Source organism: Rhamphochromis sp. 'chilingali' (assembly GCF_963969265.1).
Source record: "Rhamphochromis sp. 'chilingali' genome assembly, chromosome: 16".
NCBI lineage: Eukaryota > Metazoa > Chordata > Actinopteri > Cichliformes > Cichlidae > Rhamphochromis > Rhamphochromis sp. 'chilingali'.
The window spans coordinates 14,779,170-14,804,228 of NC_137943.1; the positions used below are offsets into that span (position 1 = coordinate 14,779,170).

At 42.3% G+C, this 25,059-nt stretch overlaps 1 protein-coding gene across 4 annotated transcripts in view; it reads left to right on the plus strand.

Moving 5' to 3' along the window:
* The first annotated feature begins 4,646 nt into the window (after positions 1-4,646).
* The window catches only part of LOC308412536 (neurocan core protein-like), a 62,519-nt gene continuing 42,106 nt past the window's right edge, over positions 4,647-25,059 (plus strand). For 2 of the 4 annotated variants that reach the window (XM_080906972.1, XM_080906971.1), the window contains exon 1: positions 4,647-9,572. The gene's annotated coding sequence lies outside the window, so the exon portion shown is untranslated. Of the gene's footprint in view, positions 9,573-19,221; positions 19,626-25,059 lie in introns of those variants that run through there. The other 2 variants (XM_080906970.1, XM_080906969.1) reach the window with 1 other exon arrangement.

Consider the following 25,059-nt stretch of genomic DNA (forward strand, 5'->3'; position numbering starts at 1 on the left):
TATCCCAGCTATCATAGGGCAAGAGAAATAGTTTCTTTGAATTTCAGAAGCCAGACACACCCCAAACACTCTCCTTCTGATTACATGTCTATAAATATCTACTTACCTGAACCACACACACATTAACTGTTGTTTCCATGCTGTCATTCACATTCACATGCTCAAGTCTCCACATTGTTCTCCGTTTTAACCTCCAGAGTTGCTGTTGTCAGTCTGCAGAGAGAGAGGGGCGATTCTCAAAAAGTACAGCTAACCCTCTAAAAGTGATTTAGTCTCCCAAAGTTTCCAAAACCAGGAAATTAAAACATTCTTCTTCTGTGGTGACATGTGATCTGGCCCACCTTTATCAAAGCTCAGCTGTGAGCAGCAAAGAGTGTCCACTTTCCAGAAGTTCTGCTAAAGACGCACTGTGTTGCCCTTTAAGCACCATCCTTTCCCCACTTCCTCGGTTATCTACTGTATTATAGCACCAGAGGCTAATTTCCTTCATCTGTTAAGTAATGGCAATTACTTTAATTTCTGGCACCGGGATGCCAGTTTCAAAATTCTCTATCCTACTTTTTCAGCATACTTCAGCTTCCATTTCAGGCAGCAGGTTGCCAGATAATCTCTTCTCTATCCTACTTTTAAAGATTCTTCAGTTCCCATTTCTGGCTCTGAGTTACCAGAGATGTTTCTCTGCAACCTACTTTTTCAGCATAGTTCAGCTCCCATTGCAGGCAGCAGATAGCCAGATTCACTTTCTCTATCCTACTTGTTATATTTGCTTGCTCCCACTCCGGGAATCGGTAGCCAAATATTTCTCCGGCCCCACAGGTGAGGGGCTGTATTTAGCCAGATAAAACATAGCAACCAGATTGTTGCTGCAGATTGGATTAAGGCCCATCATGGTGTGCACTATCTTCTGATATGGCAAGTTACATTATTCCTGACTGGGGTACAGTTGTGACAGGAGCTGAGAACGTGGGTCTGCAGCAAATCTCTTCATTCAGTCTGGAAAATGCAGGAAATTGTTGCATATAAAAGTGCCCTAAAATGATCTTGGTTCATCTCTGGTTTAAAAAAGACTTCTAGATTTCTACACCCAATATTCAGCTTTTAGACTTTGGGCGAGGCCATTGTATTTACAGGTTGCAACTTTCTCTTCCGTCTTTTGGTTGGAAAGCTAAATAAATTATAGAAGCTAAACCATCATAAATTTCAACAGGTTTCAACATTGCATTCTTAGATCTTAATGTTTGATCAGTGCTACTCTGACCACAAGTGGAAATTAGAGGGGTTCTTCACACCAAGAGATCTTTCTCCTTTACTTCAGATTACATTTATTTAGATTCTGGAAATGTTATTCAAGCATTTCATCGTGCCATTCCAGACAGAAACCACAGAGAAATAGGACCTTAGCTGCAGATTCCTGGTCTTTAGCACTAGGATGCCACTCTTCTTTACTTCTATCCTCCTTTTTAGAAATCTTTGCCACTTCTCTTTGGCGCTCATTATTCAGTCTCATTATTTGGCTTTCACACATCAGCAACCCTCAGCTAGTGACGAGTTAACAGTTCAGTCTGCCTCAAGTTGCCAGATGCACATACTGCTTGTTTCATTTTTATCATCTGACTACATTGCAGGTCCTAGAATTGGTTGCGACATCCTTGAGGGTCAGTTCACCTTTCTATCAGAGATCCCACCTTTTAATACAGCAGCCCCAAAACCTTCTGTAATCTATAAGCTCCCATATGGCTCTATAAGCTCTATATCTATGTTATAGTGTTTTATGGGGTCTTGACATCCATTGACTTCTTCATAGCATTTAAACATCAGATTGTTGCCCACAGAGTCCCACGAGCTGCTGCTGATCCTTGATGTGGCGTTCCCCAAACCACATCCTCTGGCACAGCTTGTTGCTTTATTATCAACAAATGTTTTCCATTCACATTTGTGGTTGGGGTCCTTGCTACTAAAAAAACGTTTTCTCAGCCCATAGGCAAACACAGAAATGTCTATGTCACACATATCTGTGTGGAGAGGCACAGGTGAAAATGATCACTGGGTTGCACTGAGCAACTGATTTTGCTAAAACATAAGGTCAGAAGAGATGGAAGTGAGATCACATCCCTCTGAGAATAAAATAAAAACAGCTGGCAGAAGGGAACAGATTTTACATTTACACAGCAAACAGGATGAGTAGCATCAAGAGGTCTGACTTAGTTAGTTGAAAGGCCTGAAGTTACAAGGAATAAGATTATGTAGCCAGATTAACTGCTATGAGGTTGTACCATAGACAGTATAAGAGATGGATGCAGCACCATGACAACACCCACTGATTCTGGGCTATTAATTTTGAAGTTTCAACATTATTTGAAGGTCATGTTGGTGTTTTAGAGCCAGACATGACCATATTTGGATGAAAAGGTGGAGTGCTAAGTTGTCAGTTAATGGTAGCTCTCTTACACAGTGTGTTTTGTGTCCTGTCTCCCGCCCCTCACCCTCAACTGGTCGGTCACAGCAGATGGCTGTCTGCATGAGGTTTCTTCTTGTTAAAAGGGAGTTTTTCCTTCTCACTGTCGCCAGTTTTCTGTACTTTGTTGTAGAGTCTACAATCTAAAGCACTTTGTGGTGCCTGTTATCGTTAAATTGAACTGAATTGAACTAGGAATCTTAGCTAGCAAGCCTCATCCTTAAACTGTATGAGACATGGTATGGTATTTAGTAACAGACTAATAAAATACTAGAATATAAATCACTGAGACTGAATGGACTATATTACAAAGAAAGCCATAATCTTAGGCATTAGATAACTTTTAAACAAGAATGGTCATTCAGTTAGGCATCGTTCTGGATGCAAGGGAAACCCATAAATAACTTCAGCTGACAAAACTTATGGAGCAAATTTACTTGGAGTAATGAGACAAAATAATGAGAAAAAAAAAGTTTTTAGCCACAACCTTAAAAACTACGTTTGGAGAAGAGTCAACGTTTGGTGTGATGAAAAGCACACCATCCCTGCTATGAAACTTGAAGGTGGATCACTGACATTTTAGGGATTTGTTAGCTACACAGGGAACTTGGTTAAAACTGATGGCAAGATAAATGGAGAGTGTTATCTGAAAATACTGAAGGATAATTTACACTCATCAGCCTGGAAGCTGCGCATAGGACGTATTTTGGTGTTCCAACATGACAGTGATCCAAAACAGAAGGCCAAGTCGACCTTTCATTGGCTACAGAAGAAAAAAGTTCTCAAGTGGCCATCTCAGTCTCCTGACCTCAATGTCATTGAGCCACTTTGAGTTAGGAACTGGAGGCATTTTGGCAAGACGAATGAGCAGCTTTACCATCTGAGAAGATAAAGTGCCTCATCCACAACTACTGTTATGCCTTTTGGTCAAAAGTCAGTAGTTAGTGCATAGTCTGATTAAGTTACATAAGCAAAGTGATAAATAAGTTCAAAGTTAAGAAATATTATAAGTGATTCATGCTAAAAACAGTTAAAATGTATGGGTTTGTAATTTGCTCAGAGTGAGACATCGTTATCACAAGCGATCTTTGTATTGTATGTGCGGAAATGGGAGCGAGGGAGCGCTCTGATCATTAACATATCTTTGACGTATTTTCTCCGTTAATGCCGTGAAAAGTGTTTCGGCAGTATTAAAAGAGTGAACGAGTTCATGTACACGCTAAGAGTGCCCTACACGCTTGTACCTTGGGAAACGTTCGTCTTTGTGAGTATTAATATGTTCAGAGATAACTTTTATATGTGTTTACATGGAGTGAACTGTGATGCTAATGTAACGCACGTGTTAAGCTAGGCTAATCAGTAAGTTGTCATTAAGATGTGTATTAGCTAGCAATTTATTTTCATTTTCTGTATGTTTCAGTTACAAATAAGAATTAGCAAGGAGAAGCCTTGAGAGACATAAGGCTTTAAAGGATCTTCATTAAAAGCAAGAAAAGCAAGCCTTGTGTGGAAGATCTCCTCTATTTTGTTCGCTAGCTGTCTAGCTTCACATGGTCACGTGTCGTGAGGGCAGCATAGTAAAAAGACGAACAAAAAGACGCCTACTCAGCGGGTTCAAGCATACAGAGCTACTTTAAGCAACATGAGTCTACGCTCAGGAAGAAATTACCTAAAAGACTACGCTGCTGAAGAGCTAGACGAAGCAGCCGGTGGTGAACAGCAAGCAGACGTCGCCACTCAACCAGCTACAATGCAGCAACGGTCTCAGCCATTCGACACCAAGTCGCAGCAATCCAGAACATCGACAAGGCGTTCTCAACGGACATCCTCATCAGCAGCTTCTGCAGCTGCAAGGGCCTACGCCAAAGCTCAAGCAGCACGAGCTCAACTGGCCTTCGCTGAAAAGGAAGCTAATGCAATGAAACAGAGAGCTGAACTGGATGCTCATCTCGCTGAAAAGGAAGCTAATGCAATGAAACAGAGAGCTGAACTGGATGCTCATCTACATGTCCTCCAGTGCCAAAAAGCAATAGCCGCAGCTGAAGCAGAGGTCTCAGCCTATGAAGAAGCAGAGATTCAGAGCGGGGAGCTCTACGGAGAACTTTGTGAGGAAGCTGAGCCCATCAGTACAGTGCACCGCACTAACGAATATGTTCGACAACAATGTGAGTTACTCTACCCAGACACCCAGCACAGCCTCCTAAAGGAAATTGCAATGAAGTAGATGTACAAGACAGTACACAAATGACTAACCCTTTTATAACCAACACTCAGACGAAAACACAACCTGTAAATAGAGAAAGGAAACAGGAGCAAACAGTGAACACATGTGTAGTCGACACGTACTGGTCCAACTCCACAAAGCACACCCCCAACCTTAACAACTGTGTACCTGAATCAAGGGAAATGCAACAGTTTGCAAAATACCTAATTCGCAAAGAACTAGTCAGCACAGGCCTTTTGCAATTTGATGACAAATCTGAAAACTATTGGGCATGGAAAACCTCATTCATCAGCGCAACCAAAGACCTAAATTTGTCTCCAAGAGAGGAATTAGACTTGCTAGCAAAATGGTTGGGTCCAACATCATCCGAACAGGCTAAGCGCATTCGCGCTGTACACACCCTCAATCCGGCTGCAGGTGCAAAGATGGTCTGGCAACGCCTTGAAGAGTGCTACGGCTCATCTGAGGCTATTGAGGACGCACTCTTAAAAAAAGTAGAGGACTTTCCCAAACTCACAAACAAAGACAATGTTAAGCTGCAGGAACTTAGTGACATTGTCACAACGGGACTGAACGGACTCACGCGCAGGCTCTAGGTCTTGAAAGCACAAGAGTCTTTATTATGATACACCAGGTGATTATTTACAAAAGTGAGGGGAAAGCCGGGCTCCGGGGGTCCACACACGAACGGGAAAGACACGCACACTCTCCGTCCACTCCTCCTCACACTCCACTCACTCGGGTAACACAGGGGTAGGTCCAGGGAATCTGTACACAGAGACACGAATGGGTAGTTAGGTAAATCGCTATGAAACACTTCTGAAGTCATTGAGCTGGGGTTACACTGACGAGGGTCGGCAACGGTCCAGTGACGAGAAACACAGGGCTGCCGTCTTATAAAGGAGCTGGATCACTCGTGATGAGCCACAGGTGCGTGGGCCAGGGGCAGGAGCCCGCAGGTAAGCTCCGCCCAGGCAGAGGGAGGAGGGAAAGAGGGGAAAGGAGAGAGCAGGAAAAAAATAAAAAAAGGAATACAAAACATATGTAGCCGTACTGAGCCGACCGGGTAGGCACAGGGACCCTGACAGACATCTTATTGGAGCTACAGTGTGCTAAACAAGATGGTGCACTCCCAGGACTTGCTTACCTGGACACAGCTAGAGGAGTCAGGCAAATAGTGGAAAAACTTCCCTTCAACCTACAGGAAAAGTGGACAACTGTAGGAACACAGTACAAGGAGACTCATAGTGTGTCATTTCCTCCTTTCTCAGTTTTCACACAATTTGTCCAGCGGCAAGCGAAAATGAGGAATGACCCAAGCTTTGCTATGTCCAAGGCCAACACCCATGTCCCTTCTCCCACAGAAAAACTGAGATCATATAGTCGCAAACCTACTGTGTCAGCACACAAAATGGACATTACGGCAGAGCCGGACCAGAATAATCTCAGTCCAAAGAAAATGGAGGAACCGGATCGCCAGTGCCCAATCCACAAAAAACCACATCCACTCAAAAAGTGTAAGCTCTTTAGAGACAAAACTATTGAAGAAAGACAAGCCCATCTCAAAGAGCACCACATATGCTACAGATGCTGTGGGTCTGTCCAACACATTGCAAAAAACTGTAAAGCAGTGGTTAAGTGTATTGAGTGTGACAGCCTTAAACACTTATCTGCAATGCATCCTGGTCCTACTCCTGCCCCTAAGAGTACTACACCAGGAAACAACGACAATGAAGAGCAAATTGAGAGTTCACCTTCAGTCGAGTCGAAGTGCACAGAGGTATGTGGCCAAGGTGACAGCCCACGTTCATGTTCTAAGATCAGTTTGGTCAAAGTGTATCCTGCAGGCCAAAAAGAGAGAGCTATAAAAATGTATGCAGTAATAGATGACCAGTCCAACAGGTCACTGGTTAAGTCAGAGTTTTTCAGCCTTTTCAAAATCAATGCCAAACCCACTCCATACACCTTAAAGACTTGCTCTGGCAGAGAACAAACCTCAGGTAGGAGAGCTGTAAACTTCTTCCTCGAGTCTTTGGATGGAGAGGTCAACATCCAGCTACCCCCTTTAATTGAATGTGACTCTGTTCCAGACAATAGATCTGAAATACCCTCTCCAGAGATTGCCCAGCATCACCCACATCTTCTTCCAGTGACAGATAACATCCCACCTGTCGACCACCACGCCCCAATCCTTTTACTCCTTGGAAGGGACGTCATCAGGGTCCATAAGGTACGTGAGCAAATCAACGGACCCAATGATGCACCATACGCCCAAAGGCTAGACCTGGGTTGGGTTATTGTGGGGGAGGTGTGTTTAGGAAAAGCGCACAGTCAGTCAGAGGTCAATGTCTATAAAACACACACCTTAGATAATGGACGTGCATCCTATTTTGAGCCTTGCCCAAACACAATTCACGTTAAAGAGAATTATGGGGTCACTATGAATGCAACCTGCATCACAGATGATTTGGGACACTCTGTGTTTGTTAGATCTGAGGGTGATATCAAACAAGCCATGTCTATCGACGACAGAGCATTCCTGACAATAATGGACAATGAAGTTTATCAAAACCAAGAGAACAGCTGGGTTGCACCTTTACCCTTTCACTCACAGAGAAGGAGGCTCCCTGACAACAGAGAACAAGCCCTAAAACGCCTCTGCTCTCTCCGAAAGACTTTGGAAAAGAGACCAGAAATGAATGATCACTACATCCAATCCATGCAGAAAACGTTGGATAACAATCATGCTGACCAAGCCACTTGGTTCATTCCAGCAGCAGACCTGCAGAACAGTACCTGGTTCTCAGGTCCACCCTTTCTGTACTCTGACCCACACACAGAACCACACACTGGTCCTTTCACGCTCATCGAACCTGAAAAAGACAGAGAGATACGTCCGGAAATAAAAGTAATGAAAACTACTGTAGCAGAGCCACAGTTGGGTTCTGACCGTTTCAAAAAGTACTCAAACTGGATCACTCTTTGCAGAGTCATAGCCAGAATCATTCATGTAGTTACATCCTTTGCACAAAAGACAAGTGGACAAAGGGGATGGAAAGGTTTCGGTGAGACACCGAGCGTCCAAGAACTCACCCGAGCCCAAGTAGTCATCATTCGAGCTGTCCAACAAGAAGCTTACAAAGGGACACTTGAAAACATTAAAGAAGGAAGGAAGGTCAGTGGCATATTTGATGCACTCAAAAAGCTCAATCCTGTGGTGGACAAAGACAGTCTCTTACGAGTCGGAGGACGTCTTTCCGCCGCCGATCTCACAGAAAATGAAAAGCACCCTCTGATTATCCCATCTACCAGCCACATCGCCATGCTAATTGTAACTCACTATCATGAACAAGTGGCTCATCAAGGAAGACACATAACTGAAGGAGCTATCCGTGGTGCTGGGTACTGGATAATTGGAGGGAAGCGGCTTGTGTCATCTGTCATTCATCGGTGTGTCACATGTCGCAAGTTGCGAGGCAAAATGCAGATCCAGAAAATGGCAGACTTGCCCGCAGACCGAGTCACCCCTGAACCACCCTTTACCACTGTAGGCCTAGATGTATTTGGGCCATGGACTATTGTGACGCGTCGTACAAGAGGTGGTTGTTCCCAGAACAAACGTTGGGCTGTGTTATTCACATGCATGTCAACTAGGGCTGTGCATATCGAACTGATAGAGACTATGTCTGCTGATAGTTTTATCAATGCATCAAGAAGGCTCTTCTCTATTCGGGGCCCAGCCAAGTTTCTGCGCTCAGACAGAGGCACGAATTTTGTGGGCGCTTGTAAGGAATTAAACCTAAACTCCGGGAACAAAGCGGTAGGAAAGTACCTGCAAGAGAGAGGGTGTTTGGACTTTCAATCCCCCTCATGCGTCTCACATGGGAGGCTCATGGGAGCGCCTTATAGGCGTTGCCAGGCGCATTCTGGATGCAATGTTGTTACGAACTGAACAAACACGTCTTACTCATGAAGTGTTGTGCACCTTCATGGCCGAGGTGATGGCAATTATTAATGCAAGGCCTCTTGTCCCCATATCCACTGACCCTGACAGTCCTGCAGTACTCACTCCAGCAGCGCTACTAACGCAGAAGATGAGTGCTGTGTCTGCTCCACTTGGGAACTTTTCATCAGGGCAGTTGTTTGGGAAACAATGGAAACATGTTCAACACCTTGCTGATACCTTTTGGAAAAGGTGGAAAGGAGAATATTTGTCCACCTTACAAAGTCGTGCAAAATGGACAGAGACTAGACCTAATGTCAAACAAGGAGATGTGGTCCTGCTAAAGGACTCCCAAGCCAGCAGGAACGAATGGCCCATGGGACTAATAGTAAAAACATTCCCCAGCAGCGACAAGAAGGTCCGAAAAGTGGAAGTGCGGACTGTAAAAGATGGGACTGTTAAAATGTTTCTCAGAGCAGTTTCAGAGATTGTTGTTTTGCTTGCAGAGACTGAATGAATATTCTTCAATGCTAAATGATGTTTGAATATGTTGTATTGATGTTTATTGTGATATAATGTGTGTATATCAAGCGGGGAGTGTTATGCCTTTTGGTCAAAAGTCAGTAGTTAGTGCATAGTCTGATTAAGTTACATAAGCAAAGTGATAAATAAGTTCAAAGTTAAGAAATATTATAAGTGATTCATGCTAAAAACAGTTAAAATGTATGGGTTTGTAATTTGCTCAGAGTGAGACATCGTTATCACAAGCGATCTTTGTATTGTATGTGCGGAAATGGGAGCGAGGGAGCGCTCTGATCATTAACATATCTTTGACGTATTTTCTCCGTTAATGCCGTGAAAAGTGTTTCGGCAGTATTAAAAGAGTGAACGAGTTCATGTACACGCTAAGAGTGCCCTACACGCTTGTACCTTGGGAAACGTTCGTCTTTGTGAGTATTAATATGTTCAGAGATAACTTTTATATGTGTTTACATGGAGTGAACTGTGATGCTAATGTAACGCACGTGTTAAGCTAGGCTAATCAGTAAGTTGTTATTAAGATGTGTATTAGCTAGCAATTTATTTTCATTTTCTGTATGTTTCAGTTACAAATAAGAATTAGCAAGGAGAAACCTTGAGAGACATAAGGCTTTAAAGGATCTTCATTAAAAGCAAGAAAAGCAAGCCTTGTGTGGAAGATCTCCTCTATTTTGTTCGCTAGCTGTCTAGCTTCACATGGTCACGTGCCGTGAGGGCAGCATAACTACCACAAAAGACTTCAAGTTGTCGTTGATCTTAAATGAGGTAATAATAAAATATTTGGGTAGTTTCTCATTATGATTTAAAGAGGACAACCACAATTGTTCACCCAACCACTAGCCTTAAGGAAAGAAAAGTTAGGTATTCTCATTTATATACACATAAAAATGACCCCAAGAAATCACAAAAATCACAAATTCTGCCAGGTTATGTAAAATTATGAACACAGCTGTTTGTTCTGGGGGAACCCGATATCACGGCAAAGCATGTGATAGACACGTGTGTCCATTTTACGCTTTGCCTCTCCAAAATGTGAAATTTACATGCATGCAGAAGTAATTTGCAGTAACAGTAGAGGGAGATATTTTATTTGAAGCACAAAATAATCTCAGGAAAGCCTTTAAACAGAAATTACTAACACATTTACATGTAAATACACATTAGCTGCCTAGCTTAATCGTTCCTGGGAATTAAGAGACAGGGAATGTACTTCATATGTTTTTTGCTCACTACCGACTTTCTGGCTTTTAATAAGTTATCTCCCCCTGCTAGTAAAGCATCTTTTGCATGCATGTCCATCTCACGTTTTGGAGATGCAAAGCGTGAAATGGACACGGTGGACCGGCGTGTCTATTTTGCTGTGATATTGGGGACATTTTGTTTATGTCATATCTGCTCTCTTTCTACATTTTTCCCATAAAATGTTTCTTGTAAAAGAAAGACAAAAAAAAAAAGAGAAAAGAAAAGAAACAAAACTCTTGTAAACCTTTCTCTCAGTGCTTCAAATTATAACCCAGTGCATGCATGTCTGCTTTTCTAGAAACTCAGCCTCAAGCCTTTAAAGGAAAAGTTCTTCAGTGAAGCCTCCGGAGAAAACATAAAATATGAACGAAGGGAAAATTAGGCCAAAGCAAACATAAACCAAGGGCCCTGTGGTTAGACGGTATGGGGGTATTACATGTGGTTAGCTCCGCTGCCAACCTCGTCTCCTGCACTTCCTCCATGACTGCCCTGCTGCCGCCCAGATGGGCCTGCTGGGCTCGGAAACATTTAAACTTAGCAGGGTGGCTAAATCAAGCCTGAACAACTGCCCCATCAGCACAGAGACTGGAGTTTGTAAAATCTAGCTCAGTTTATATTTCTCCTGACTGGGAGGTATCCTGTTTTCCATCTTTTTATGTGGTTTTCTTTGATCTCCTCTCATTATCAGCAAGGCCAGCAAATAATAGGCAAACATGTGCGTGGAGAAGCCATGATGCTACAGAAAGCTTCATTACGCAGGCTGCCTTCCTACTGAGGAACAGCCTGCGTTACTTGGAAGTGGCATTTTGCTCCAGTGAAGATGCTGTAATAGCTTTCCAGAAGTCTTTTTTTTGTCTCAGCATCCTCATCCGACCTCCCTTGTGTGCTGTGTGTTCTCCACTGTGCGCGGATGGCTGCCCCCTTGCTGGAGAGTGATTGACATTGTTTGTCTGTTTGGTGAGGCGCCTGACATTTCTAAAAGTCACAGCTCACATTAAGGATGAGCCTTCTTCGGGCTTGCATGTGCATGAATTGCCGCCTGTGTCCACCACCACAGCATATCTGTTCTCTATGGCTGTAAACTTTAAGCAGAGCCAGACTCAGATGTCTAGTTTTGCTTCTGACTATGAATAAATATAATTTGATATATTTGGTCTTTATTGCATCTCCTCTCCTGCAGCAGAGTGGCTACGAACCAATCAAAAAACAGCACAAGGCAAACAGTTTAATCCTGCAATGTTAGTTCTGGTGGGCTGATCTTACACATGTTCAGAGCTCCCTGTAGCACTTCCCAAAGGCATCTGCAGTAAAAACTCTCAGAGCGGTGCTTCTGCGGTTCTCTGCTCCTCCTCCTGTCATGTTTTGAGGGAATCTGAGATGCACTGAGAGCTTGATGAATCCCCCACAGTTTAGCCCGTCTCTATTTTTCCATCAGTCTCAAAGCGCTGATGAGAACGTCTATAAATGTGTCCGCTTGTAAAATAAACACAGCAACTGGATCAGGAGTTTATTTTATTTTACTGGATCCATAAGTGTGTATGTGTGTAAGTGTGTTTGTGTATGCGTGTGAGTCTGACTGAAATTTCCATGCACTTTCTCCTGTCTCATAAATCTTTTACAAAACACAGCATTGTGTTTGAAAGCCACCATGAGTAAAGCAGGAACTAACACGGATGCAGCCACGTGTACACTCTAAACCAGATTAAATATGACTGTAACACAGCTTTTTTGTGGAGATTTTGGATTTTTATTTTGTATTTTGTTCCCTCATCGTGAAACAAAAACAAACACATAGACATCAAGAGAGCATGACGAGGTGTTCGAATGGCTGAATGAACTCACATTCGCAGGGCTTGTTGTCACGTGCAGCGCTTCTGCTGTAGAGTTTTGTGTTGACAACAAAAAGGAAAAGCTTTTGCATCAGTCCGGGAAGGAGATGCAGAAAGTGCCCCTGCGTTTTAAGACTACACTGTTTAACAAAAGCAATAATTTCATGTTATTTGGAGCTCCCTTGCCTCTGTGGTACAGCCGTACTGTGTAGATCTAAAGTCGGCTTCTGTTCCAGACGATCAATTTGGGGCTGACACACACCTCTCCTTGTACACTCATACGCCTTGTTTACAGCTCAGGCAGCTCTGAATTCCTCAGTGTTGGAAGTATAAGTGGAAACACACAGAGGCATAAACTGAAGAGTCATCTCTACGCAGGTGTGAAGTTCATTGCAAAAGCACCGCATTATATTTCAAATGACTCGTGTTTATGCATCACTACCCTTGACATCCAAATTTATCCCTATTTCCCTTTGAAGGTGCTCCAATTAAAATTTGATAGGAACAATAGATGAAAAGTCTTTGTGTACTTGAATCTGCAGTCCCCCCGAGCTCCGTGGAGTTTTTAGCATCTTTCAGCTCACTGTTTTGGTTTACTCTGTCATTCCCAAACCTCTGATCAGTGTCATTTTCAGAAGCGGTGGTAGACGGCTGTTGTTTCTGTAAATGATAAAAATACATAAAATGATATAAATACGGCCCCCGAGGCGAAAGACACATAAAAGCCATCCGACCCATTCATCTAACCGCCCCGCTAAGTGATTACTTAGTAACCGTGATTTGGCATTACTGTATATCGCCGCTTTCATTGCCAGCAGAGTGCTTCCACTCTAGATTTATGGGCTTTTGCCCGCTCTTTCCTCTTCTTCTCCAACTCTTCTGATGAGGTCGCAGGTAACGTGTCCTTCTGATGACTCCTCTGCGTGGGTTTTGTTTGTTTGGTACAGTGAGCTGCCTCTCCCGTGCCAGCCAAACGTTCATCTCCTTTGGAGGCATGCTTTGTTTTGTCTTCCTGCCCAGCATACATCCAGTTTTCTCTGAAGGTTTTCTCAGGCTTCCAGATCTCGTTTTGACTTCACAGTTCCCTTTAACCGACATTTCTCAGTGACATTTCAAACGACACTTTGATGTCTTTTTATAGCGCGTCCCTTCTTTGTAGACATCAGTTAGATTCATTTTTAGATCCTCCGTCAGAGGAACCGGAGGATGTTGAGTGTTAAATAAGGTTAGAGGAGTTTATCTCAGAGTCTGGGACTGTAATCAGAGGACAGTTCCTAATGACAGGTACATTACACTCCAGTAGCTAATTCATTAAGGCATAACAAGCTCCTAAAGCCCAAACTTCACAGGCTGCAGTCGTTGCTCATGCCCACAGACTTAACATTAAAGATAGACATCACTATGATGTCAACCATTAATGGAAAACAACTTTGAAACATTGGGCTTTGCATTTATGTGCGACAGTGAAAATGGGGCATTATCAGCTAAAGCTAGAGCTTCCATAATTCATTGTGTTATTAAACACAATGCTTTTTTTGGCTTAAACCAAAGAAATTAAAAATGAAACAGCTGAGTCCTTCGAACTTCTTCTTCTTGTCCTCCTTCTTCTTCTGTGGGTGGGGGCAACCTCCAAGTGACTGATTGTACTTGCAGTGACCAACAACAACACAACTCTTTGGTGAACCCTTTTGATCCCAAGACGGCACAGGAGGGAGGCAACTTTGTTGTGGTCTGACTGCAACCACTCTGAAACAGACTGACAAGCGAAACTGCGTTAATATATTTGAATCGCTTATCACGGCTCACATTCTTTTATTTTGTCTGTATAGTTTCCTTTTTTAAATCTTTTATATATCTGTTGTATTTCTCATACGCCCTTTTTATAATTGCTGTTTAAATTGTTTTTAATTATCATTCATTTTTCTATTTTATATGTGGATTGTTTTCTTTTTGGCATCTATTGTGGACAGCAAAGAAAAAGTTTGACTGCACAGAGAGACATGATTAATTACTGCGCATATGACAATAAACTTTGAAACTTTGAAACTAAAAATACTTTGAGGTCTAATTTATAAACGCAGACAGATTTTCAGCAGGTTGCAATCAATCTGAATCAGATGAGCGCAACTCATCTGTCATACGTCTCGTTGCAGGGGGCTCGACTCCGCTGGTTGCCAACTGGTTTTATTCTGTTTATATTCTTATGAAAGTAAACCTGCTGAGCTTCTGTGGCATTTGTTAAATTTCAGCCCTGCAGCAACTACGTCACAATTTGGGGAGTTTCTCAATTTCTGCTTCACATCTATGAGGTTCTGGTTGGACTTTGAATGCAATCAGGTTTATGCCATTTGTGATTTTTAGCAACTGATCACAATTAATCATCACAAACAGATTGCATGTAATTGCCAACATGACCTCATTTGTCGCAGACTGATGGCAGACTGATTCTGTCTTATTTATCGCTGTCTTGATGCACTAAAGTCACTTTGAAGATGGCGGCTGAGTGTTAGTAGTTGCAGACTTGGTCTTCATCTGTGAAGCAACCACTCTAGAGGCAGCAAAATTTCAACAGTTTTGGTTATGCTATAGCCTCCAGTCACTGTTTTACCCAGTGTGAGTATAGCACACTGGGCACCTGTCACTCCTGCCAACCCCTTACTTGTGCTTAATCTCGAGCCTTTTATTATTTTCCCCTTAATAATAAAAACCTTCATTTAGAAATGAGAAGTTGTTATCTTTGTCTAATATTTAAATCTGTGACAAGCATACAAAAAACAGGAAATCAGGAAGGGGGCAAGCACATTTTAACAACACTGTATATAAATAACTCAGACCAAGTAAATAAAACTGCTACTTGGACAAGATTTTAAAAATGTCTATTTCTGCTGTGAAATCTGGCAGTTTTACACTGTGGGGTGAGGAACTGTGGGTTTGACTTAGTGTGGAGACGGGCCCAAGTGTAACTCTTATGAACTGCAGTTCTTGGGACTTGTTCTTTGAGTTGGCTTCATTTTTCTTTTTCTTCTTTTGTCATTTTCCCTTTTCTTTTCTTTTCTTTTCTTAAAACTACCCCCAAACAAATAATGGAACATTTGAAAAAAATGCTCATTTTCACATTTACTTGTGTTTGTTTGCTATCACATCAAACTTAGCCCAAGGATAAAAACGGCTGTTGTTAAGTATTTATCAGCTTCACAGTCAGATATTTTCTTCAGGAATGGGTGGAGCCCAAATCACAAATATTAAACTTGCATTCATTATGTGGTTGCTGTACTCTACATGAATGCTGATGCTGCTCCATGTCTGCTGGCTTTGCATGTTTACTTATTATTGCAATGATCTAATATTAGAATACATTCATGGTGTGTTTACTGGCGTTTGCTATCCCCAAGATGCCAGAACAAAATTTGATTTACTTTAAGTAGTTTTAAGCAGGTAGCACAAACTCACAGGTGAAATATTTAAACTGAAAAAAATCAAAACAGTCGTTATTTCTGCATGGTCAAACTGAAACACGCTGTTTTACACAATCTTTATTATATGAAGGTAAAAATTAACTCATATTCTTTATTACTTGTTTAATGCTCTAATTTAAGGCCTCAATTCCACGCAGATAAATCTGAAATATGAAGTTTTTGTGCGCACGCCAGCTCCGTAAATCCCCTCAGTTCTCCAAATCTTATTATAAGAATAAATGAATGAAATCAAACAGAGTATATACAGACTTTTTTCGCAGTCATCGTGATTATCATGATTAGTGGCTCGATTAAGATTCGAAAACCAACTCCTGCCTGTATTACAAAAGGGAAGATGCATAATTCAAAACCATCTTGAGCACGGAGCAACAGACTGCAGACCTACAGTATATGAATAACAAAGAGGAGTGAACTGCTCTTCTCACTTGATCACTGACAGGAATCAGTGTAGGAGCTGGACCTGTGGTCAGACAGCCCCAATGGCCAAGGGCTGCCATCAGCAACAAACCGCCGATTGCTGCTGGGTTTGTGCGCACAACGTTGCAGCAGTGAGATGTTGCCAGGTTGGGAGATTTGTCTGATGCAGCCGGTTAACAGTTAACATTGCTCAGCATTAAGGTCAAACCCTGCAAACGTTAATTAAACGGACAAGAGCCCCAGCTTGTCTATAATAGGTGGCCTGGGGGTTATACGCGTAAGCACACAAGTTCTTCCATTAAATGTGTGGAAACACGAGGTGACACGAGGGTGTTGGGGTGGGTGGGGGCAGTGGCGTGTCTAGAAAATTTTTGTTGGGGGGGCCAGGTAGGGGCACAGATTTGGAGAAGGGTGGCAGATGTAATTGGCAGATAATGTTTAAAAAAAATTTCTACCAACCGTTAACCATAATTCAATAATCCTATAAACCTAATAACCAAATGCACTTTTAACTCTTATTAGAATGAGATTTTAACCACTACGGTGCAAAGTTTTTAGATACTGCGTTGATAAAGTACAAGAGATACAATCAGTGCTTTGTCAGTGTTTACTCAGCATTCAAGGACAGCAATATTTGCATAGTATTTTTACTGACATATAGTGCACATATGTTTTGGACAAAAACATTTTTGAATATTAAAATACGAACATTTGTAACATACAATTGACAAATTAGCCAATGCCAATGCAAAACTTTGTGCCTATTAAAAAAAGAAGATAATCTTCTCACAAACTGGTGTTTGATTTTGAAACAGGAAAAAAGTGGGGAAACAACTGAAAAGACTAACATTTGAATAAAACCTGAAAGCAAGTAAATACTTTCTATGCTGCCTTATGGTAAACTTTGGTAATATTGATAAAGAACAACACTGGCTGATGATAAAATACAGTCAGCTGGCATGGTGACACTGCCAGTATTAACCTGCAGGGCTGGACTGGGACAAAAAAATTGGGCATTTTCACTACAGGCCGACCCACCAGGTAGTAAAGCCATAAAGACTTTGACTGAAAACAAACGCTGTTGTGACAGTGATGTACACTGTCTTGTTGGTATATGTATGATTTCTATACATTTTACGTCAGATAAAAACTTTGGTTGTAAGATTTAGATAATTATTTAATAAAAACTAGGTATTTTAAATGAGAATAAGAAAGAAAAGTATTTCTTTGTGCCTTTCCCTGTTAATGCCCTACCTGCCCCCTGGCAAAACTTTCCTAGATCCACCCCTGCACAGTTACCAGCTGTCAGCTACATAAAAAAGGATCCTGGTGTTATTTGTCTCTCAGAAACAGTTGATAACTTCAACTCATTCATGTCACCTAAAAGGTAAACCTGTTTCTCCATCACCTGTTCAGCTCTGATGATTCAGTAAGGACATCTCCTGGTTTCATCTTCATGTTTCCCTCTCACCACATATCTAAACAGACATCATGACCAGCAGCTTTACAGCTGTGGCTCCAGCAAACATCAGCTGATACTAGAAATTAATATTAAATACATTCTAACAACAGCTGATCAAGCTTAAACGTGCTGCTGTTGTTTAGCGCAACATCTGCTGGTTTCCTGTTTCTGGTGCAAAGTGGGCGATAAACAAACAAGAGAGACGATCAGCTGATCATTGATCAGTTTCATGATTGAAGTAGCAACAGGAGAGGCAGGGGGAGAGAATGAGAGAAGAAGAGGCAGCTGTGCAGCGTAAAGACAGAATAAATCCAGCTTTGTGTCTTTTTCCATTCTAGCTAAAGTTCGGGACAAACTGCGTCTCTTCTCAGCTCAATACAAAACGTGTAATATTTTCTCTGAATGAGGGACCATTCCATTTTTAAGGAGCCGTTGGCAACTCTACTAACTAACCTTATGAATAAAATAAAGTTCACTATCAGTAACATCATAGCACCCACCCAGCTGTATAAAAACTCCGTCAAACTGGCTAGAACGCAGTATGAGTTATTGCAACTGACAGTAAAAAGTCAGCACAACGAAAATAAACTCCACCTAAACTTGGTTTATATCTGACCCAGATAGACTGCAGGTCATAACTTCTTACCTGAAGTTCAGTTCACCTGACACTCGGACTGGTGGCCGCCTCGGGGCTCTCCTCCTGCCTCCCCTTCCCTCATCCACCTGCTGGCCTCTGTGGAAGCCCCGTCATAGCCACCACCAAACAACGGAGTTATTTCTACACATCGACCTGCATCTGGCCAATCCACCATCTCTCATTGTTCATGCCCTTACAAAAAAAATAAAAAATAAGTCAAATAAGCCCGATGGCCAGTCCAGCTATGTTAACCTGCAACCAAATCTGCAGCTCCATACAGCAATGTTACGACTTAGATTACATCTTATAACTCATAACTCTTATGTTAGCTGCCCTCAGTAGCATACTGTCTGAAATATTCCACGGCTGCAATAATTCTTTAAGTGTTATTTTTTCTTTGGTATTCTAATTTCACCGAAGTTTACTAAACTCAACAAACTTAATATTACTTACCGGGACATTTATTCTGTCCTCATTTTCTTTCACCGAAAAATTGTTTCCTGCAGTGCCATCTTTCGTGCTTCGCTCTCCTACCTTTGCTAACCTGATGCACATAGCGCAGAAGCCGATGCTGCATTCACTTACACTCGGATATCTGAGCGTCACCGTGAAAACATAATCGGACATTTGATATTTGATTGAATTTTATTGTTTTGCCTTTGGGGTGGCACCTGGGGTGGCCAGTCTGGTTGGGGGGGGGGGTGGCCTGTGCCCCCCCCAGGCCACCCCGCTGGACACGCCATTGGGTGGGGGTTAACTGATGGTCAGACTGTCACTGTGAGCTTACGGGTAAATTTAATTCGCAGACCCCGGATCAACCTCGGAGGTTTATATAGGAATCGGATTATGGTCACATAAACTACATCCCTTCTCCTCTTTTCACCCCCCACTCTCTCCTCAATCCCTCCCACCCACCCACACCGCCACCCTATCCCCACTCTTTGAATGGGGGGCGCTGGAACCGTCTGCCCGTCACTGCTTGCCTCTTTGTTTAGACCGATTCCGCTTCTCTCCCTCGGCGTTGCTGCTGGCGAGGAGGGGGGACGGAGGGAGCACCTTGCTGTCTCTCTCTCGCTCTCGCTCTCTCTCTTTCTCTTTCTGTGTGAGTGCTCCTGCTCCGATCTGGCACAAATCGGCGTCTGACGGGATGACCGGCGCATAGGCTGCTGCTCAGTGAGGAGAAGATAATGTTGAAGGAGTGAAAAGTAAGATCCGGAGCGCTTGTGCAGACACTCCCCCTGGTCTCTGTTCTGCCTCTGCAAAGTGCTGTTTCACCCTTGTTCCGTCGTTCGCCGTCTCTGCACCCCTCGGGGAGCTTTGGAGAGCACCTGATCTGAGGCGCAAAGCTTTGCTTTCCCTAGGACTGCACCACTGAGGCGAACCTTGGTTCGGTAGACACGGTAAGAGAGAGAGAGAGAGAGAAAAAGGCAAGAATAAAATGTTTTTCGCTTGCATGCTTTATGAAATCAGTCATTTGGTCAGTGTGTCATGTCTCAAGTCGCCGGGTAGCCGGAGGCGGCTGAGACCGCTCTGCTGCGGGAAGATGCTTTGAAGTGTGCGTTTCTTGGCTTAAAAAACGTACTTTTAGAGCAGCTAGAAGAAAAAAACCCGAAAAAACAAACATGGGTACATTTTTCTCACATTGCTCTAATTATATGCAAATACAATACCAGAAAGTATTAAAGTATTTTTTTCTTGTGGACCAATCAATGCCTTCCTGTTCGATCACACCGTCAGCTTCTGAGAGGCGCGCAAATCGCACCCGTTTGGGATATCTTTAATTATTTACAGGTCAAAGCTTTTAATATTGGTCTATATTTACAACCCATGTATGTTCATGCATAAATCATCAACTCAGCGAGTAACCTCGTTAGCGTGCCCATTACATGGTTTCATCTCAGGAGAGCTTGTCTTCATATCACGAGAACTGGTTTACACGGGCGCAAAAAACCTTCTTAAATCTTAATCTACAGATGTCAGAAAGAAAGGAAACCAGAAGGTGAAGACGCCTTCTACCGGTGATGCAATTGTAGAAGCGCATCCGAGCTCTTGAACAGGTGTTTGTGAAATCTATTATGTAAATCAGAGGCTTTTGGTGAGCAAACAACATGTGCTGAGTGACTGCCAAAATCAGATCTCGTGGTCCATCTCCAGAGCTGTCACCTGCGCCTGACATCAAAGATCCTCCGTGGAATCTGAGTTACTAATGATCACAGGGTCTGCTTGTCAGTATGTTATCTTTACACTGAAGTACCCCGTGCCAACTTTGCTTTGCTTTGCTGAAAATATGTGAGAAGAAAAATGAAGCAACAAAAAAAAAGTGTCGGTAAAAAGATGGATTGCCTGGTGCCAAGTAGGTGAACAGATCTTAGAGGGTTTTATATTGATGAGTGCCCGCTCTGTAAACAAACACTGGCATGTACAAATCACAGTGAAGGAGGAGAACAGTTTAAGTCACCTTGACGAATGAGCTGTATTGTCTGAGAATATGAGAGCCCCTGCAGCCCAATAAAGCCCATTCTGTTTCCATTCACCGCCTCAGCCTGGAGGAGTCCAAGTCTTTTCTTCTTTTGCCTTGTTAGTGCGCCCACCACCAGCTGTGTGTCAGTGCCATAAAGCAGGACGAGGTTAACTAGGCAACGACACGTTATAGAGGAGGTCAGGAAAATGTTTGCAAGAGGCTACAGAGAGGCAGAGAAGTGGTGCTTACAGGGCGAGAAGAGAAAAGTGAGGAATGAGGCAAAGAGGCTCAGCTGAAAGTTTACAGCATGCATTTTTCATCCTGTCCGGATCTGTGTGTGTGTGCTTGAGAGATTGTGTATGTGTGTGTGAGTCATCCATGAGCCCTGGCACGCATGCAGTAGTTGCGTGTATGTTTGCGTGTTGAAGTGTGTATGTAGATGAGTGCACTCATACGAGCAGAGGGATCAGAGAGCGGTGTTGTGAGGAAGAAAGGGGTCTGATTCTAAAATAGAGTACGAGCTCAGTTCAGCTGCCTCGCTGTCTATTTGCTGCAAACTTTGCACTCATTCAGCCTCTGTATTGTTTATCGTGCATTTCTCTGTGAGCAGTCTGCAATTTAAGGAGCCACTTTGCATCAGTGGAAGATGGAAAAAAAGAGGCTCATATGCAATGCTTTTAGAGATGCTAGAGTGTGATTAATCATTGCATAAAACTAGTTCCAGCTTTATGTGAGCATTTTTCTGCTTTTTTTTGTCTTGTGTATGAACATGAGCTGAATTTCTGTAGTTTGGCTGGGGAAAATAAATCTGCAGAAGCATTTCAGTGTTTTTCTGCAGTTTCTGTGGAGACAAAAATGAATTATTGAAACAATCACTAAGTTATTTGTAGCTGAGTGACAAACATCACTGTTTTTCCAGATGTTATAGAACTGCAGAGTCAATATCTTTGGGTTTCAGTGGGCAATCAATGAAACTGCTGTGTTTCTTTTTTGTGTGTGTTATTTTCTGATGAAAATAATCATTAGTAAAAGCCATGCTGGTCTCAGCTCATGTGAATTTGTTTCAAGAGCCTTGCTGCTGGCATATTTGTCAGTGAAAGCCAAAGGTAATTCTCAGTCAAGGTTTGATTTTATTCTCTATGGTTAGAAAGTGCCAACTCTAATATGTCACTTAGGTGATTATGGGTTCTATTCCCCACTAATACAGTGTTAATAGCTAACAGAATGAGACTATATAAATGCAAATGAGCACCAGCTTTGCGCTTATAGCGGCTTAGGTATGATCAAAATAAGCTTAACTTGGAGAGAGCCACGGGCTTGTTGCTGTATGATTGTGCATCTATTAAAAGGTTCTGATTTTGTTTGGCTCAGAATGTGATGGGCAGTGTTTTAAACCTCTTTTTGATGTTTTTTAACCTGGATTTTATAAGCAACGGACTCATCTGTGAACTAAGCTGTGAACCAAAATGGGAGCTTTAACGATCTCTTTGGGCTTTGTGGTCCGTGTGGAGCCAGAAGGGGAATAGGTTTGTGGACTAACAATGACTTTACAGTGAATGTTGTAAAAACTGTCTGTTTTCAGCACTGGACAGCTCCCAAATCTCAGAGCTCGGGGACCTAACTGCAAACACTTGGGAAATAGTGCAAGAGAAATGAATACTCAGTGTTTTGAGGTCCTTGGATTGGGATATTGTCGAACTCCGTCACTCTGCGGAATATTGAAACCCTCTCGCAGCCTGTGCACCCAGCAGCCAAAACCCAAGGGGGATTGGGCAAGCCAATCCATCAATCAAATTCAGTCTATAGACTGGGAGGGACTAAAGCAACCCACGAAACCAATCATTACAAGCCTAGATGGGACCACAGCTGAACAGCTCACCCACACAAAGAGAAGGGCCCTCTCTTTGTCTTTGGCCAGGGGCTCTCCTCGAAGGTCTGGTGGAAGACAAATGTTTGGTTTCACAGATGGATGAGGAGAAGATCTTGAAGGCAGCACGGAAGTTTTAACAGCCCCGCAACACAGAGATTAGAATATCTTCCACACGTTCGCTGGTTAATGCAGTTATGTTGTGATGTGTAACGTCCCCCCTGTTTGAAATATGTCCATTCAGCAATTCTTTGCTGTTATTGTTAAGTGCTGATGTGAGAATAAGCTGATGGCTCAAGACTCTCCAGGCATTTGGCACTGGTGACAAACACTTGGAGGACAATACTCTTCCCTTCTTCTTTCCTCGCCTAGTTGATATTCCACAGACTCAGCACATCATTAAAGACGAGGAATCTTCTTGGATGATGTCCCACCAGCGTGTGGGTCTATTATTCCATTTCATTTCACAGCTACTCACTTTTCTGACCACCTCTGGCTGCAGAACTGAACTGTGGTCATAAACGGCGGTCTGTTTACGGTAGATCCGATGATGCAAGGCGTACACAGAGGGCGTGAATGTGTGGAGGTTCAATATACTACAGAAGGTAGCACCTGATCCTTTGTTAGCATTGTTCCTCAGAGCCAACCTCAGAGGCTTCACCTTTGACCACAGCAGGCTTCAGCATGCTAACAGCCTTTCGATGCTTATATTTGACCTTTGACCTTTAAATCATTACTCATTTGACTTACAAAACATTTCCGTGTGTAAAGGTGCTTCTTTCTTTATGATAAAACGGAATAAAGGACTGTAACGTGAAAGGTGTGTTTGCAGCCTATTTTAGCTCATTGCTGGTTTTGTGCCTGTGTTTTTATTTTGCTTTAATCTCAGCAACAAGCAGCAGAGAGATGGTGTTATTAATGGAGGATTAGCCTGATAATGGACAGAGATGGACAGAGACTGAATATCAGAAACATGAGGAAAAAGTAAAAAGTATCAAGTTAGCGCACTAGCAAATGTTACAAATAGCAAAAAATGATACGATTTCAAGCTGAAACTACGATTCAGTAAGTTTTATTTGGTACAGCAAGTATCTAATTAGTACCAAGTACAGCAAAATGTAATTATTTAAACTTACTTACTTAACTGTACAAAGCCTTGAACCACCCCTCATTTCTGTGCATTTTGCTTCCAAGCATTTAGACTTTCTCGTAGTTGTATAAAGTGCTCTTGAGCAATAGTTCTCCAGGCTTTCTGAAGGTCATTCATTCAGCTATTCCTTGGCTGCTTTTTCACTCCTTTTCAGTCTTTGTACGTGACCATTTTCAGAAGAGTCAAGCATAAAAAAGGCACCCGACTCAAGGGATGAATCACTGTTGCTCTTACACATAGATATAGACAGACAACTTAGCAACAAACCAATTTAAGATTGTATCTTTAGGGACTATTTTTTTATTAGAAGCCTGTCACCAAACATGTAATTTGTTAACGTTTCTTAAGTTGAATCTACAAAAGATAACACAGACTTGACATGGTACTTTTTGGAACAACAAAGTGATTTCCAAAGAGTTATTAGCTGAAAACTTGGCACTGTGTGCAACGTGCCCTTAAAAAACTATGAAAACTTCGCCATAGCAGATGAAGAGTATTTCCAACAAAGACCTGACACCGAACCTGAGAGATGCATCTGGCTCTTCAGTTGATCCGTTTGCTGTTCACTGAAGCCTCATCAGCAATGGTCTCAATATAACATCCTTCAAGAAACCTGGAGAACTACTCCTGAAGACTACAGACAAATCTGTGTCGAAGAATTAAAGTGGTCAGACCAAGTATTTACTTCAGGCTTGTTACAATTATACAAACTCTGTTTTTGCCTTCTATGCTGTAGGTTTGCACGTTTTAATAAATCAGTACAAATATTCCCCCTTTTCTAACAAAACATAAAGAAATAAGAGGCGACTCCAGACTTTTGCACAGTACTGTAGCCAGTCATAGTGAGATAGTGAGATTTGTACCTACAAATCTTGAGTCTCTATCTCAAGATTTTTATTCATTTTTTCATCATTTGGCCTGAAGTCTTCTGGAATCTACAAGCAAATTCTTCTCCATTATTTACAGACTTTACAGTCACAATATTTCTCCTCTGATGTTGATATATTTTGATGCATTTGCTTCAGAGCAGTGATTGACTCTACACAGAATCTGCTGTTTGCTGGTCTTTATTTTCCTCTGAAAGCTACCTTACAATGCTCCACTCTCACACACTTATAAATAATGCGTCTCCCTCGTATGTTAATCAAATGCATTTAAATGGACTTTTTTGTCCAACTCGCAGCTGGCTGACCAAATTTCTCTCTTTCTCTCACACACACACACCAACACACATATGGCAGTGACAGAAAGAGGCTGAGAATGAAGAGGTGGAGAGAGAAAATGAGCATATCTGAGATCATCTGCTGCAGGTCTGTTGAGTGCAGCTCCACAGCAGCTTAATAACACTACAGGAAG